Source organism: Mercenaria mercenaria, unplaced genomic scaffold (assembly GCF_021730395.1).
Source record: "Mercenaria mercenaria strain notata unplaced genomic scaffold, MADL_Memer_1 contig_4454, whole genome shotgun sequence".
NCBI classification, from domain to species: domain Eukaryota; kingdom Metazoa; phylum Mollusca; class Bivalvia; order Venerida; family Veneridae; genus Mercenaria; species Mercenaria mercenaria.
In genome coordinates, this window is record NW_026462683.1 from 1 (window position 1) to 18,157 (window position 18,157).

An 18,157-nucleotide genomic window follows, 5' to 3' on the forward strand; every position below is an offset into this window, starting at 1 on the left:
CATAATTTAGCCAAAATACTTGTAAGAGTAATGTACTCTTACCTACAGATACAGACTATGGTATAATAATAATCAAGTGATAAAAGTTTCAATGTCATATGTCAAACAGTTTACACAAAATATGAACTAGTAGGAAATAAAAGGTACCCTAATTCAGCAAAAGTCCTTGATAGAGTTATGTGCCCTTGCCTAAAATTGGATATGGTGATGATAACAAGTGTTGAAAGTTTCAAACCTTTATCCCCAAAGGTTTTGCCAAAATGTAAACTGGTACCAAAAACTTAACCAAGGTGTGACGCAAAGCTTATGCCGTATCGAGTAGGATAGCTATTCTTATAGTTCAAATAGTAAAGTTATAAAGGTCCAATTGCGGCATCTTTTATGCAGTTTTCGAAAATGATTTTAATAAAAAATCTTGCAAAAAAGTTCTATGTAGAACAATCTGAACAAAATACATTTTTTTTCATATATAACTTTCAGCCAGGTCATTTAATATTGATTTATGTGACAAATTATTTTAATTATTCTCAAAATCACTACAAATGGATAAAGTCTGCCCATCACTTAGCTTGAGACAACATTAACCTTAACCAGCAAATTCTTGATTTTGCCTTGTGAATGAGTAATCTAATCCATTCACAAAAATATGAAGAATAAATAAAGTAAAGTTTAAGTGTAATGGACTGGCAAAACAATGAACAAACAACTGCAAATTTTTGAAAAACAATTCATTGTGCAAACTTTTTTTCTTGAGATACTATTTGAAATTTCTTCACCTTGTAGAATTTTAAATTATCTGAAAAAAATTCCAATAACACTGTGCATCCAGAAAATGAATTGGATACAAGTTCTTCAGTTTTGTATACAACAAAAAATCAAACTTAACTTGCACTGTTTTCACACATTTCATGTATATCACTTTTCAGCTGCATTTAGAATTACTGAAAAATTCATTTTGTAAGTAGAACTGTTTTGCATTTAACACATTTTAAATTCAAATGTTTGTGTTTTAGAGCAGATTATACAGTATGTAAGTAATGATTTCTGCTATTTCACTATTTCAGATTTCCTTTTGAACTGGATTTCTATCTGATTGTGCATATATCAGTTACAGGCACTTCTCCCACTCCTAGCTCCCCTTCCTGGTCCTATGTCTACGCAGGCTGAAAATATACATTTTAACACACATGTAAACTTAAACGTTTTGTTAAAAACTAGAAGATGATCACACATATTAGAATTATGTATAAAGTTAAATGTATGGTAAGGTGACGGTGTATCATTTTTAATGCATGACATACTAATTTCTTTACTTTATCACAAAGTTTATACGGTAATACAGTGGGTGGGATAGCGCCGATGTCGTGAATGTATTTCGGACATACTGAGTTTTCAAAATTTCTGGAGCCCTGAATACATTGGACGGGTTCATTCAAATGCTAGAATTTCTATTCTTACTAACACCATTCTCACGTAAGTATGATCAAATATCATTTCTTAAATATTTACCCTTCAAGATCGAAAACAATGTTGTCCTTTCTTCTCCCAGTTTGCTTTTCCTCTGATGTTAACATGGTCATTAGTTTCATTGTCATCAACCTGTGAAACAGAATGAATTTGGTGATAAAAAGTTAATAAAAAAGGTACAATTTGAATCTATATCACTAAAAATTAAATCAATAAGACAAGTATGCCAAGGAGCAGAGTGTTGAGCCCGCCAGCTGTCAAGTGGACCTTGGACCTAGGGACCTGGTTCTTGCGCATGATACTCCGTCTCATAATGGTAAACATTCATGCCAAGTTACATCAAAATCCCCCCGTGCATGAAGAACAACTGCTATGGACAAACTTCAGTATGACCGTAGGCCTCTTAACTGTGACCTTGACCTGTGAGACAGGAACATGGGGTTTACGCATGGCACACCTTCTCACTTAGGTAAACATTCATGCCAAATATAAACAAGATTGGTTCATGCATGTATAAGTTATGGTCCGGACAAAATCAGACAGACACAAGCACATACATCGAAAGTGGCGACTATATCGAGCTCACCGTAAGTGGGTTCAACAAAAACTTGACACAAGACAAATACAACTCTTGCATAATCATTATTTTTCATTCTCTTAAAGTATTCTTCTAAATTTAAAACATGCACAAAAATGCTTGTGAAACACGATTCAGATGAGTTTCAGTTAAGTTCACGCATATTTTATTCAAGAGGAAGTAAAATACAGGTAATAAATTTATGGAAACTTTATTCCAATATTATTTACTTATCAAACACTATGATATCCTTATACAGCTAGAAATTGTGCCACTGGCCCATGAGTAAGTGTTGTATATAAGCAGAAGATAAAGATTCTATTCACAGTCCCTCATAGATCTTCTTCCAACAGCAGACAACATGGAAACCTGTCAACAGCAAAAAATTTCAAATTAGAGCTACATTGTACTTTGTAATAATCTACATTTTAAGCACACACAACAGTAGTACACCCATGCATAAAATAAATTTTGAGAATTTACTGTCTTGCATTTTAGATGTAAACAACCTTGAATCAGTTTCACAACTAGTTTACGGTTAACCTTTAGCCTACTAGCAACAAGTGATTCTGCCTTTGCGACCAGTGCAGACCAAGATCAGCCTGCACATCTGTGCAGGCAGATCATGGTCTGCACTGTTCGCTATTCAGTCAGTAAATTTTCAGTGAACACCCTTTCGAAAAATAGATGGTACTGTCCAAACTGAACGATGGATCAGTTCATTTTAGAAACTTAGCAGGGTAAAGGTTAATGAAAACTTATGCCTGACTAAACTCAGACAAACCAAAGTCTTTGTAAAACAGATCCTAGGTTTTCTGCACGAGGCATATATGTTACTAGTCAAAATAATTCGCCGTTCAGATTGTTTTATATTTGTGACGGGCAATCTAAACGTCAAAACATTGAAGGACCAAAATAATGGAATATAAATCACAGTACACAGTCATGTAAAGTTATTGGTTTTGCGTTTTCGCATATTTGCATGTAGAGACACGGTAAACTTTAATCGTGTACAGTGCATACATACATTTAAATCACCAGAAAATAAGTAATTTTGGATATTATTTGATAATTTTGGCATAAATGATTGAGAAATTGAATCCCCGTTCAATACATGTAAGTTTATTTGAATTTATGACTAATGTTTGAAAATAATCGGCATTTAAACCTATAGCATGTAAAGCGTTGGCAGCGATGAAAATTTCATCGGAAATTGCTTCAACTATTTTGGTCTTTCGAGTGTTTGACGCAAGTGGGGATACTGCCCATATGAAAAGAATTATCCCAACATTTCCTAGGATCGCATCAAATTAGTTGGACTATTATGTTACTTCTGCAGAGAATCATCAGGCGTCAAACGAATGTGAAGCAGTATAATAAATTATATTATATGGAGATGTCCAAATACAACGTAACAGGATGTTTCGGGACAGTGTGATAACTTGACTGTCGCTGTCTCAACATGTCTAAACTTATTTGGCACGATTTCTTTCAGGAAATCTCTAAAACATGTGATGTCACGCAATGGCTTTGACTACAAACAAATTGTTAAAACTGTTGATTTTATGTTAGTCAATATGGTGACAGCGACAAGTAAGCATAGTTCCGGCTATATTTCTGTTGCCTTTAGATAATGGAACAACCTGTTCACACTGGCACTTCTGTTAAATTTTCTTGTTGTATGGTGAATGGGGTGTGAATGCATTGCACGTTATTATGCAGAAGGGGGGATGGGCAGGGACTTTTTTCATATACAGACTTTTGGTGGCTTGATAGAATTTTGATCAGAATTGATAAAAAAAAATATTGATAGAATCTGTGTTTTTAGAATATTGATGCAGTTATAAAAACATCACCGTTTACAAAAAAAAAAAAACATGGACGTCTAGCCGCTCACTGTCTTATCAGTTCTAAAAATAGAAACTACAACGGATTTGTTTACAAACACCATCTAGTCTAGTCCTATATCATGACCCGCATAAAATTAGTTTGACTACCACACCCCTAGCCGCTTCCAACAAGTAATGCTGTTTGATGACAGATATCAACATACAACTGGCATGTAACTGTTAGACACTAAGCATACGTGAATTTATAAACTAAAAACCCTTTGTCAAAACCTTTATAATTTATGGAAAGTTCTAACTATTTTTTGCACTGTAAACAGTAAAAGACTGCAAAATGTTGACAGTCTGATCTTCATCGCATGCAAGATATTTTAAGTAAGTCCATTTCTAGCCTAAAATGCATAATTATTAATTTATCCTCATGCAGCACAACAATGTCAACATAAAATTACCGGTAATACCGCGAAAATATATGACAATATAAGTTATAGCTATAACTTCAACAGTTTTAAAAGAATTCAGGTCTTTACACCTCTGGGACAATACACCCTGGGACTTTACACCTCCCAAACCTGAGACATTACTCCTCCTTAAAGGGAGGTGTAAAGTCCAAGGTTTATATATTTTTTACAACTTTTTTCATATCTTTAATTATTTTATTTAATAATTGTGAGTCTAAAATCTTGTTGATTGTTGCATAAATCAAACTTTATAGCTGTAATAATACAAAAGTGATAATGATTTGTGTCACACTTTTCTAAGTTCAAGATTAAAGTAACCTTGATATATTAAATTTATTATGATAATTGATTGATCATCACAAAAGAAACATTAACACCTGCTTAAAAGTAATCTTTGATATTTTAATGACAGTTGATTGATAATGTTTAAAGAAACATATTGAAATTTCAATTTATATACACTACACAGAATCAATCTGGCACTTTTCTTAAACAGTTTCCAATATCTAAATGTTGAAAGAAATGATGCTCAGAAAAACTGTTATGTTATGATATATACTACCGGTAACCTTATTAAGATGTAGCCGTAATTTTTTTTTCAAGCAAAACCAAAGACAGGAAATTTCCAGAATCTGTTTCTCTATAAATGCTTGACAATAATTATCCTAATATTGAAAAAGATATTACAAGTATATAAATTGGGAAAATATAAAATTGAAATATTCTTTTCTTACTGATACTTATTCGAAAATATACTTTTATATGATTTTAAAACTTTATGATAACCAGTACCAGTTTGTTTATTAGCTCACCTGTCACATAATGACAAGGTGAGCTTTTGTGATCACCCTTCGTCAGTCGTCAGTGCGTCCATCAACAATTTCTTGTCTGCACAATAGTGGTTTCATTTAGGATTTTATTTTATCCAAACTTGCACACAACTTGTATCACCATAAGATCTCGGTTCCTTTCTTGAACTGGCCAGATCCCATAATGGGTTCCAGAGTTATGGCCCCTGAAAGGGCCAAAATTAGCTATTTTGACCTTGTCTGCACAATAGCAGCCTCATTTATGATTTGATTTTAACCAAACTTGCACACAACTTGTATCACCATAAGATCTCCATTCCTTTTTATATGCCCGAAGGGATGTATTATGTTATCGCCTCGGTGTCCGTCTGTCTGTCTGTTGGTTAGCAATTTCCCTTCCGCTCTGTAACTCTTGAACCCCTTGAAGGATTTCAAAGAAACCTGACATAAATGTTCACCTCATCGAAACGACGTTCAGAGTGCATGTTTCGGATGGCTCACTTCAAGGTCAAGGTCACACTTAGGGGTCAACGGTCATATGACTTTGTTTTGTGTGATTATGATTTTTTGACCTTCTTGTCTTTAAGTGCAATGATAACAGTTGAGCGATTATAGGGCCATTATGGCCTTCTTGTTTATTAATTTAATAATAATCAACTGATAATCCTTTGATGAGTTCCAGGTGTAACACAAGATGTTTACTCTGTTAAGGATATGTTAATCTAATCACATCTCCATTAATGGGATTATCGACAGGTGCTAAAATGATTGCTTGAATAAACTGTCCATTGTTCAGTTTGAATTTAATTCATTTCTCTCCGGTCATAATACATGACAACATGAGGTATAATATAATTGAGTTATGATTATCTTGAGAGAACATCATTTAATATATGAGCTGTTCCATGAGAAACCCTGTATTAGTGACTTGATATAATTATTGCATAATTAGTAGATTTTAGTAATTGTAATAAAATCAAATTCTACATGTACCATATTTTTCATATAAGTGTTATTTGTGTTGTCATGGCAACGGAAATTCCAAAGCACCCATGCATCATAAAAATATATGGGTGTATAGATGAAAGGCCCGGAACCAAAAATATACGGTTAAATTATTCTTCAGTAAAATCACTCTAAACTGTTCCTAAATATTCAAATGTATGATGTTTAATAAGAAATATGTATAATGTTGTAATGTCTGTGTATTGCATTATTTAAGATGAAAATATAACATCCAGCTATCAAGTGACTATAATACTCAGATTTTTTTCTTCACAAAAATAAGTACAGATGAGGAAATCTTAAATTCCGTTAAAGGTGGTCATATATTCTGTTAGAGATTTTTATAAAGAACAAAAAGACATATTACAGACATTAGATTATGAAAAAAATAATTATGAAAATTAATGAAAGTGATATATCTTTGAATTTGTTCTTTTCCTTGTGCTATTACTGTCAATCAGTGACACTTGCTTTGGACTGGAATTTCACAGGAATGTGAAAGGTAATATACACATGTATTTAAGACAGCATGATTTTTAAGAATAGATTCTTCTGGACAATATAACTCATGAAGGAATGAGATCCGTTTTTAAACAGATACATGTTGTCTTAAATATAATATATAATTATTATATTATCTTTCACATTATATCATTTCATACTTCATTAAAAAAAAATATCAATATTATTTTTTAAAATGTATATATAGTGGTAAGTCTAAATAATGAGACCTCGGGTAGACCAATTTTACATTATGATATTTTACATTGTCTACCTGAAGGAGGGGAGTATCGCCCAGTCAGAAAAATATAACGATATTCAACACTCGAGTACAATTATTTGGACTAATAAAATGTAATGACTGACACAAAATGAATTGACAAACACTTTTTAATTATCATTTATAATGTATAATGTTTCTTCCTTCACAATATTTGACAATTAATTCTTAGGTGATTAATTAAAATTCACAATATGTTTAAAAACGAGTTATTAATTAGAATACTGTAATAATAAACATGATAAATACATCTGAAAAAATAACCATATCTTAACTTGACAAAATTTTGAACTAGCATTCTTTCTTAAAACATTTACTAAAGAATTAAAATCTGGTTTAAGCTTAATATTTTGTGTCCAGAGTCAACTAAAAATACACAATTAACTTTTATTTCTTAAACAGCATTTCAGTGTATTTAATTTACCACCAACAGTAGATTAATATTGTACATAGCTATAAGGCTAACCTTTTTTAATTATCAATTAGAAGTGTGACAAACACTTTCTATTTAATCAAATCAATTATAACTTGAATAATCAATAATTATTACTGCCTACACAATAGATATCTATAGTATATAAATAAGGGAGGTGTAAAGTCCTAGGGTGTAAAGACCTGGGGGAGTAAAGTCCAAGGGTGTATTGTCCCAGAGGTGTAATGTCTTGATACCTTTTAAAAACGTCATGACAAAAAATAACTGCTGTAAAAACTAACAACATACTTACAGGTGGAGAAGCCATGATTTGACATATAATCTGTACAGGGCGCTTTTTAAATACTTCCACGAATTTTCAAAACTCCGATCAACAACATGAACGAGCGCAAAAAGGCACGTGAGCTAGACCTGTTTTGATTGGTCAGTTTCGAACACATGTCGGAAATCATGGGACGGAACTCTTTCGAGTTAATGTTAGATGGTTAATGTTACTAACCTCACGACATGACGAATAGCGCCAAACGACAAAAATGCAATAAAGTATTCACGCAATGAAATTATTTTTGCAGCTTGAAATATTTTAAAGTTTCAGTAGATCTAATGACGTTGTTCCAACGTTTTTACAACGTCGGAATAGCGATGTCGGATTTTGGTCGCTGTAAAGCCGTTAGAACAACGTCGGAATTAGCGACGTCGGATTTTGGTCGCTGTAAAGCCGTTGGAACAACGTCGGGATAGCGACGTCGGACTTTGGTCGGTGTAAAGTCGTTGGAACAACGTCGGATTCTGGTCACCGACGTCGCGACCCCAAAACAACTATAAAAAGACGTCTTTGCGACGTCGTGTGTTTGCTGGGTATAATTATTGATGTCCGTATAACTGTAAGAACCATTTGTAAATATAATATCTTTCCATTCTTTACCATTATTATAACGAATTCTTTTATTATCATATTCATCACTAATATTATGCCAAGAGTAAGTCATAGTGTTAATACTATCCAAACCAACAACATAAGTTTTATTTTTATCTAAAATTAAAGAACGACTGAATCTAACTGTAAAATCGCTTGGAGTATTTTTATTATCGTTTTTAACAGCTTCAGAACTTAATACTATTTTTTGTTCCATTTATATTCAAGAAATTTTTTTTATATAATATTTCATGTTCTTTTGGTAGCAATTCATTCATTTTTAATAGTTCATCAATTATGCTAATACCTTCATTTTTTAGTTCTTCATTATTATTTCCAGCATCAATTGAACCACAAATAAGTTCTAAGTTACTAACCAGTTCTTCTGGATTACAAGGACAAACACCATTAAAACCCTGACCTCTAATTACTTTTTTAAACTATAGATCTTTTATTGATAGGTAATCCAGATTTTTCTGTTAATTCTTTAAATATTTTCCTAGAAAGTATTGAATGTTTTTTATTATTATTATATCTTTTATTAATTAAATCAATTAAATCATTATCTACTTTAGTGTTAATTACTTCTTTCCCAGTTCTTTGATCCTTAGCAATCAATTTGTTTTGACCATAAAGTGTACAGTGTAACTTCCGAAAACCGAACGACCTCCAGAACAGCCTAATAGTTCGGTTTTTGGATGTTTCCGGAATTCAGAAGTTTGAAAGTTTGTAGGCAAAGTGGACGTGGTGTACAAGAGTTATGTTTTCTTACACGTAGAATGAAGGAGATTTTTATCCTTTTTAATTTTACAATTTTATATTAATTAATTAATTAATTAGATAATTAATTTATTATTTACAAACATTAAGGATAATAAATACATAAATAACAAATATAAAAAGAAACAATAGAACTTTAATACGCAAACATTTTCCACTTACATTTTACCATTTTTGGAGTCCCGAGTTCGTCAACATTAAATTTTAATTAATGTTGATAATGCATAGTTTAATCGATGTAAATAATCATTTAAAACATCTACCTTTCTTTCGTTCAAACATTAAGAAAGTTTTTAACACATAAGATATTTAATTCATCACGTTTTCATAAATTGAATACAAATGAAAGTAATCGCTAATAATCGCTTACTTTTGCATCAAATGATCATTGTGATTATAAAGCGTGTCAAAATAAACGCGCACCACTAATAAATAAACAAAAGAACATGCTGACAGCGTTTCTGGATTATCAGGTGACACTTTTAATCCAGCAAATATTTTGCTGTTCGGATTTCAGAAGTCAATTTTAGTGTTAAAATATAAACGGTGCTTCAAAAATCGTCCGGTTTTCAGAATTCGGAAGTTCCGGGTTTCAGAGGTTAAAAATATATAGAAATAAGAACAGAAAAAACGGGACCTTGAGTTTCGTTCGGTTTTCAAAGGTTTCCGGTTTTCAGAAGGTCCGGTTTTCGGAAGTTACACTGTATTACGATCAATCAATAAATTACCATATCTACCATCTGTAGAAACTTTATATGGATTTAGAACCTTTGATTTTTTAGGAAAACTTTGTTTTCGATTATGATGTCTTATTCCTTTTCCCATATATTTTTCTTGTTTAAGAATATCTTTAACCGTTTCTCTATATTTTTTTAAATTATCCAACTTAGCTGTAATTGCTTTTTTTTCCCTTCAAATTAAATTCTGAGTTGTTTTTTTTTCTACTTATTGCACCAGATTTACTATCCAATTTTTTAATATCCTTTATTACATTTTCTATGATATCTTCTACTTCTTTTCTAGTCATTTTTTCTTCTGGATCTTTAGATTTGCTGTGAAAATAGTCAAACACTTCTTGTGGTGTCCAGTATTTTTCTTTATATAAAAGATCTAAATCAATTCCTTTATTAAGATCAACTTTGAATTCTTTTGGTCTTGCCACCAATTCTTCTAGTTTTAAATCTCTTCTTTAGATAAGAATCTAATAGACCCGTCTTCCCTATATATTGGCTATAGTTTTCTTCTAATTCACTAATTTCTTCTTTTGATAATTTACTCTCTTCTTTTGTCATTATAATCTCTGGTGGTAACGGTTTTGCAGCTATTTCCATCTTTTTTCTGCCATAATCTTCCAGTATTTTATCAATCTCTTCTTCGTCTATTTTTTTGTGATAATGGTGGTAATAATGGTTGTTGTAGTTCCTCCGGGGATGGTTCTTCCAATAATTCTGCTAATTTTTGTTGTTGTTCTACTTCTTGTATTTTATCAACAAACCTTTTTGGAAGTAACGCTAATTGCTCTTTAAAAAAGAATCAAGATTTACTCGATACATTTTCAAATAAATTTGCAGAATATAAATCTGAATTGAAAAAGGCAGCTTCACAAAGAGGTGATGACCATGACGCAGCGTTGGATAACCTTGGGGAAGAGCTTGATTCTAAAGTAGAAAATTTTAAGAAACAACTTCGGATCTTGATTAGTAATGTCGACACACGTCACAATTTAAAGTAATTTATATTAATTCATTAAACGTTAAGAATATTCAGTTAACAATTTATGGTTCTGTAATTTAATTAATATAACCATAGGCTAATGTATTAATACCATTATCAAGAATATATCTTTTATCGTCATAACATGATAAAGATGTTTTATTAATAACATAACTGGAAAGATTGTGTTTATCAGAACGAATAACTTTAAATGTATGTTTAATTTGGGTTGAATTAAACAAAGTATCTTTGTAATTTTCTTGAACTATTGTTTTCTTAACAACCTGTTTTTTAATTCCTTTACATTTTTTAATTTTAACTTCATTTTGTAATAAATATGAATACATTTTACTTCTTAATCCAATAAATTCAACAATGGGAATTTCGGCAGCTTCATCTTTGAATTTTCCAATTACTTTTTTGTTGTAATCAAAATAAAATTTTGACTTAATATCATAATCACTGTCATCAAATAAATCTTTGTCCTTATAAAAATCCTCATATGCATCTTCAGTATTTATTTCATAACATAATGAATCAGTGTCAGTAAATAGTAATTTACAGTTGTCTTTATACTTTTCCTTAATGTAATAATAATGAAAATCATACATTAAATATTTTGATAAATCTAGAATGCACATTCCAACATAACAAGGTCTGTTTAATAACAAACTTTCTTTTATTCTATGAATACCAAACAAATTCTTATTAAACATTGTTGAACTAACAAATGAAGGTTTTGCTATATACTTCAATAAAATATTTTCATTATGTGTTAATTTAATATTGATTCTTTTACGTAAATTCTCCATGCTCCATCGTCTTACCGAACACACTGTTGTTCATGAGTTTAAAAAAAGTCTTTTTTAAATGATTTTTTTGCTTTAGATGAGTATTAAAATCAATATACATTTTCAACCAAGGAGATGAATCAAAAGTTAATATTCTATGTATTTTTGTTACTTTTAATCCTAATTGTGCATATAGTTCAAGATTTTTAAAATGAATAACATAATTTTGTTTTTTTCATTACAGTTGGAACTAATTTTTTTACATTACTTTTTCCTATTTCAAATTCTTTTTTAATATTTGTACTATAATTTGAAAGCCGTTCTTCTGGTATTTTAATTTTTTCAGGAGCTAAAGGATAATCGCTGTGTACAGTATGTAATTCTTTTGGATATTCAAGATCACATTCAGTTATAAAGTTAGTTTTACCTTTTGCAATTAATTTCTTATATTGTTTTAAAGTGACCCATTTAAAGTTTCCAGAGGGCAAAGGTCGGCACATGGCCCAACCGTAAAGATTATTGGCGTCGAGGTACATAATGTATTTAGTTTCTAATTCAGGATCATAATCTTTCATATATTTATTGTTTGCTTTACTGTATCTGTTTGAAATATAACTTATTCCTCCCCTAAGTCCCTTTTCAATAAAAAGATACATATCAATATCAGTTATTAAATCCAGATTTATTCCAGTCATTTTTAACATTGCATCCCAAGCTAAATCAGGACTACTAAAATAATGGCAAGGGTCAAGTTTATAATATTCCAAACATAATTTTCTAAAATTTTCGAATACATCAGCTAAAAGTAATACGTCAGTTTTTAAATATAGATCATGATATTCTCCCATTGTTTTTTATTTTAAATTTATTCCAAACATTTTTAGCATATTCATATTCGTTGTCAGATATGTGTGTTTCATTTAAAATTGAATAAAACTCTTTTTTAGGAGGTAATTCTGTTTCTTTGAATTTTTTAAATGAATCCATGTAATCGTATGGATAATACCTTTTGTTTTTGATAATTCAAGTGCAACCGAAGGTTCCTGCTTCGCAAGTTTTCCTTTATCAAATTCTTGAGATGTGTACTTAAATTCTGGAATACTTTTACTAAGTTATCTAACGGCTGAGACATAAATTGAAAACTATCTATAAAAATCAAATCACTTATCATAAATGCCATATATCTTTCCATATTATTAGGAATAACATTAATTTCTTTTTTAAGTTTTCCTATTTGTTGCATAATAAAATGGACGTCATAACCTCTTAAATTATGAAAAATAACAGGAATTTTGTGTGTTAGTCTTAAATTAATATTACATTCTGAGTGAGCACTTCCCCTAAATTTTCCTGTTATATGATAGTGATCTCGGACAGGATTTTCATTTTCCTTATATTCTTTTTCACAGATATGACAAAACTTTTGTTTTTTAAATTCAATTTCGTCTTTTTTAGACATTCTTAATTCTTTGTTAAAATGTTTTTTAAATATTTCCTTACAATATTCCTCATCCTCAAGCATTTTTTCTATAAACTTATAAATTGCATTAGGACCTCTGTAAATCTTAGTTGGTTTAGTATAACTGTTATCATAACAACAAACAACTTTATAACTGTAACCACAATCTATATGTTTTTGATATGGTTCAGTAAATGAAGATTCAGGTGACGGTAAAGCAGTTGATATTTTTCTAGTTATTGATTCAAAATCAGCATAAATTACAAAAGGTACTGCTAAGCCTTTATGATAATTTTTAAAATAAATTTTACTTCCCTCTTTTGGCATTTTTACAGCTTGAACACCATTAATAGCTAAACAATTTGGAATATGTTCATTTAATATTCTTTTTTGAGAAAAATTTTGTAAACATGATTTACAAAAATGTTCTTTTATGTTGATCCTTGGTTTTGTTACACATTAATCTATTAAAGTCTTTTATCCAAACATAATGGTTTATCTTATCTTTATTGATTAATAACATGTCACAATGTTCTTCATATTGATATTTTGAAATGTGCAATGGATAAACATTATTATGTGAACTTCCAGTTCCCAGGGACTCATGTCCATCTTCATAACCAAATATATTAAATGAAATATTATTCTGAGTTTCTATTTTAGGTATTTGATTTAATGTAACAGGAAATCTTATTCCTTTATAATTGAGTTCTTCTATATGCTTTTTGTAATTTGAAACTCTTTCAGAATGTTTTGTTACAGGAAATTTGTAAGCTAAATGACACCATCTAAAACATTCATTATCATCATTCTTTATATTTATTAATCCTTTCATTGGATGCTGTAATGGTTTTGGTAACTCTAAATAACTTGAAGCAGCCAGCGGTGTATATTTATATCTATTTATATAATGATCATCAACTGACTCTATTCTCCAGCCACTTCCCTCTGAAATCCAATTACCAATTCTATTTATTATTTCATCAAAGGCTTGGTGTAAAGTGTTTTTATTTCATTTGTATTAATGATAATTAAAGCTTTTGATTGAAAATAAGCTGATTTATATATTGTATCTGTATTACTATTTTTCGCAAAAGTTAATTTTAAAACAACATTTATTTTTATACCTTTTAAAGTTTTAAGTTCGGATTTAAGAATACCAGATGAGTCTTCTATAGTTAAATATAATTGATTCTTTGGGTCTTGTCTATATTCAACCTTAATTTCAAATTTCTTAATATATTGATTTAAAGATCTCTCAATTTCTCTGACAGCCATCTATATATTATATTTAGAAAAAAAAATCGTTAAGCAAAAAACAAAAAAGTAAAGTTTAAGAAGAAATAAAATATTTAAATTTATATCTTTTTCCATTAGATTTTGATATTCCACTTCTTACTCTGTTTTTCCCTTCGCAGCACATTTTTATTAACCCAGAATTAATATCAAGATCTTTAGATGCTGCGTAAGTGCTTCTATATATTTTTTCTTCATTAGTGTCACAATCTGTTGCAATAACTCTTTTAGGGTTGTTTCGATGATTATTTGGTCTTGGACAATCACATAATCTTACATTATTTTCGTCTTCAGGTAATAAATAACCACAATCCAATTCAAATAAATCTATATTACTCCTAAGGAGATAAGGATCTATAACATTTTGTAATTTATCAATGACATGTTTTTTATATTCATCGCTAACTATTTGATCAAGTTTTGATTTAATAACATTTCTTCTTTTAAGAACTTTTTTATATGAATTTCTATCTTCATTCATTATTTCTCCTAAAATGCTAGATAATTTTGGCATAATCATTCTGTCTACTTTGCTATTAACCATTATATAATATACATAAAGAAAAAATATCTTTAACAACGCACTTAAAGAACATTTAAAAAATAGGTAATATTATCTATATCTTTTGAATAAGATTTTAAAGTTATGTTTTCTAAATTGTTATCAACTGTTAAAATTTTAATACCTTCTTGAGACATTCTGTTTAACCATTCTTCGTGTAATTTGTGTAGTTTTTCTAAATAATCTAAACCGACTCTGTTTTCTTCAGTTCTGTTTCTTTTTTGAAGTCTTTTAAGACATATTTCTGGGTTGGTTTTAACATAAACAAATCCATCAATTGGGTTTTTTCCGTATGTTTTTATAATATAATCAGTTAAGAAAAGATTGTATACTGTCCACTCGAGGTCATTTATAACACCGTTGTCGTGATGTTGTTTTGTAAAAACGTTACTGTTAGTTAAATAACATCGTTCGAGCACAGAAACACCATCAAACTGTTTAGCAGAAGATAACATTTTTATATGACTGTTTAAAGTTGTTAGCTGAAAAGGAAATACATATTTGGAAGGTTCATGAGCAGCAAGTTCAGAAAGGTTATATGAATTATAATCAGGGTCCATAACATTTTGCCATTCATGAATTGGTTCTGAAATTATATTAAAATTAGGATTATATTCTTTAATAATATCTAAAAACGTACTTTTTTCCTGATACAATATTACCTTCAACTGATATAATTTTTCTCATTTATATAAAATACTTATAGAAAATACACATTTAAAAATCAGCAATCAAAATTTAATACAACTCTTCTTCTTTTTTATTTCTATATCCATTACGTTTAAATTCCTTCTACGTTTCAAAAGACATTGAATAGTTTTTTTTCTTTCTGCATTTCTAACAGTATTGTAAAAATATCTTGAATAACTTTTTTCTCTTCTTCTTTATTTACTTTTCCAATTCGTGCTTTTGTTATAAGTTGTTTTATTTTGTGATGATGTAATTTTAAAATAGCTTTTTTGTCCTCAACTTTTAGTCTATTAATAAATATAGTAATTATTGATGGAACTGCGCCAGCAACTGCTACAAATATAGGAATAGCTGGAACAAGTGCTAATGCAGCTGAACAACCAAAAATACCTGCTGTAATTTGTAATCCTGTATTTACTCTTCCACAAAACTTATAACTTTTTCTGTAAGCAGCAGCAAGTTTAGTCAAGTGAATAATTAATTGATCTATTGTTTCTATTCCATTAGAAATTAGATTTTTATTACTCATTTATATAATATATTTTTTAATTTAAATTTCTTCCAATTCACTAAATGGCAGACAACTATTAAATTTTTCACTATAACCTTTCCACTTTACCAAAGCTTGTTTTTTCTTATAGTCTCGTCTAATAACTTTTTTCTATTCTAAAAACCTCTTGTTTAGTAGGTATAAGTTCTTGCTCATAAAATGAACCTTCAATTATTTCATTATTTAATTTTTTAATAGTGTATGTTCTGGGATTTGTATTATTAATTCCATAAATTATAAATATCTCCTCTGTCCAGTTTGGTGTATATCCTTTTTCAAAATGTCGTTTAAGTTTACTTAAGCGAACTCGATCACCAATTCTAAATTTTGGTTTACTCTTTGGTATCTTTAAATTACCATATAAATTAAAGTAAACAGTACCTTTATTTAAGTTTTTACTGGCTTCAGTTGTGTCATTTTTATACTAGAATGTTTTGTTTTGTTATTTTTATCAACCATGAACGGGTAAATATCTTTTTTATATTCTTTTCTTTTTTATAACATATTAAGAATTTAAGACGTTGGTTTGTTTTAATTATACCTGACTGATAATGATACACGTTGGATCGCTTTCGAACAATATATTTCATTCTTTAAATCAATGTATTTTAAAGTAGAAAATTATAAAAAAGTGCAAAAGCCCCGTCTGCTACACATTACTTTTAACCCCGACATCGGGTAATATCAATTATGTGCGCGCCCGATGCCTGGGTGAACATTCAGCCGTTCTTAAGCCACCTCACCTGTTGGTTCACCTGAAATGAAGCATTGGTCCCTCTTAAGCCGTCCCACCTGTTGGCTCACAGCAGGATCACCTTCAACCCCATTGTTCGTTGCCTCTCGAACCTTCGAAACAGAGACAAGAACGAGGTAAGGCAAGCCCGGTGGCTATTACAGATTATAGGAAGATATTTATTATGCGCACAACCTTCTATTTGTAATAGTCACAGCTGCTGGCATCAAGCGGGTGGAACAGACCCAATACCGGACCTCTGAATCAACCAAGCTGCCATTAAACAGACAAAGTAGGCGTCATACTAAGCCTTCCTGAACGTAGCATGTAACAGTCGCAGCCTACTTAAAAGTATTACAAAAATCCTTAAATATTTAATACTACCTGTTGTGCAATCCGCTAATCAATAAGGTAGTAAAGGCTATATATAAATACCGTGCGTAAATCAATAAGGACAAAACTATTATAAATGTTTTTCAGTGTGTGAATTTTTCTTCCGGGTTTTTTTCTTCACTTTGGTAAAACCTTACGGTTTTTTTTAATTATGTGAGTAGATCTTGGTCCCCTTCAGCCCACTTACGTTCGTCAAACCAAACGTTTTCACTTGGTTTAACCAAAGGTTTTCACAGTACCAAGGGTACTGGGTTAGCAGTTTGAGTTTAGGGTAAGGCCAAAGTGCACTTATAGAATCGGGACAAGGGTCAAATGAGGTCAAATTGGCTTAATTTCGGTAATTACTATACTACTGGGATCATTTTTAATAGAGAAAAAATTGTGTAACAAAGGCTAATGACTATTTAAAGCGTGCATTCATACACTGATATATTCAGCTCTTTATCTGAATAAGTACTTAGCAATAAACATTTTACATTTATTGTTTCGTATTTCGCAATTAATAGTTATCATTTATAGTTTGGCAATTACCATTTAACAGTCAATATTTGACATTAAGCATGTAGGATTTTGCACTAACTATTTGTCATTTAGAAATTGGCATGGCACTTTGGCCTTCCATAGCCTTCAAAAGTAATCTATGTTATTTCATTTTCAAAGCATTTTGCATAAGGTGTTTGGCATTTGGTATTGATATCTGTTATTTAGCGATTGGCAATTAACATGGCGCACATGGTTTCTATAGAAACATGTATATGAACATTAGGCAAAAAAAAAATATGTATGTTTCCGGTGACCCAACCGACCCTAATTTTAGCCCCGGACCCTAAACTTTTTTTCGGACGAAAATCTGCGGGTATGAAAAAAAAAATTATGCTCTCATTTAGGAACATC

At 30.3% G+C, this 18,157-nt stretch overlaps 1 long non-coding RNA gene across 1 annotated transcript; it reads right to left on the reverse strand.

Moving 5' to 3' along the window:
- Positions 1-711: 711 nt before the first annotated feature.
- Positions 712-1,747, reverse strand: LOC123537311 (uncharacterized). Its single transcript, XR_008369459.1, has 2 exons — positions 1,510-1,747; positions 712-1,163 (listed from the first exon to the last, which is right to left on the reverse strand). It is a non-coding gene; the product is annotated as an uncharacterized LOC123537311 (long non-coding RNA).
- Positions 1,748-18,157: the final 16,410 nt, after the last annotated feature.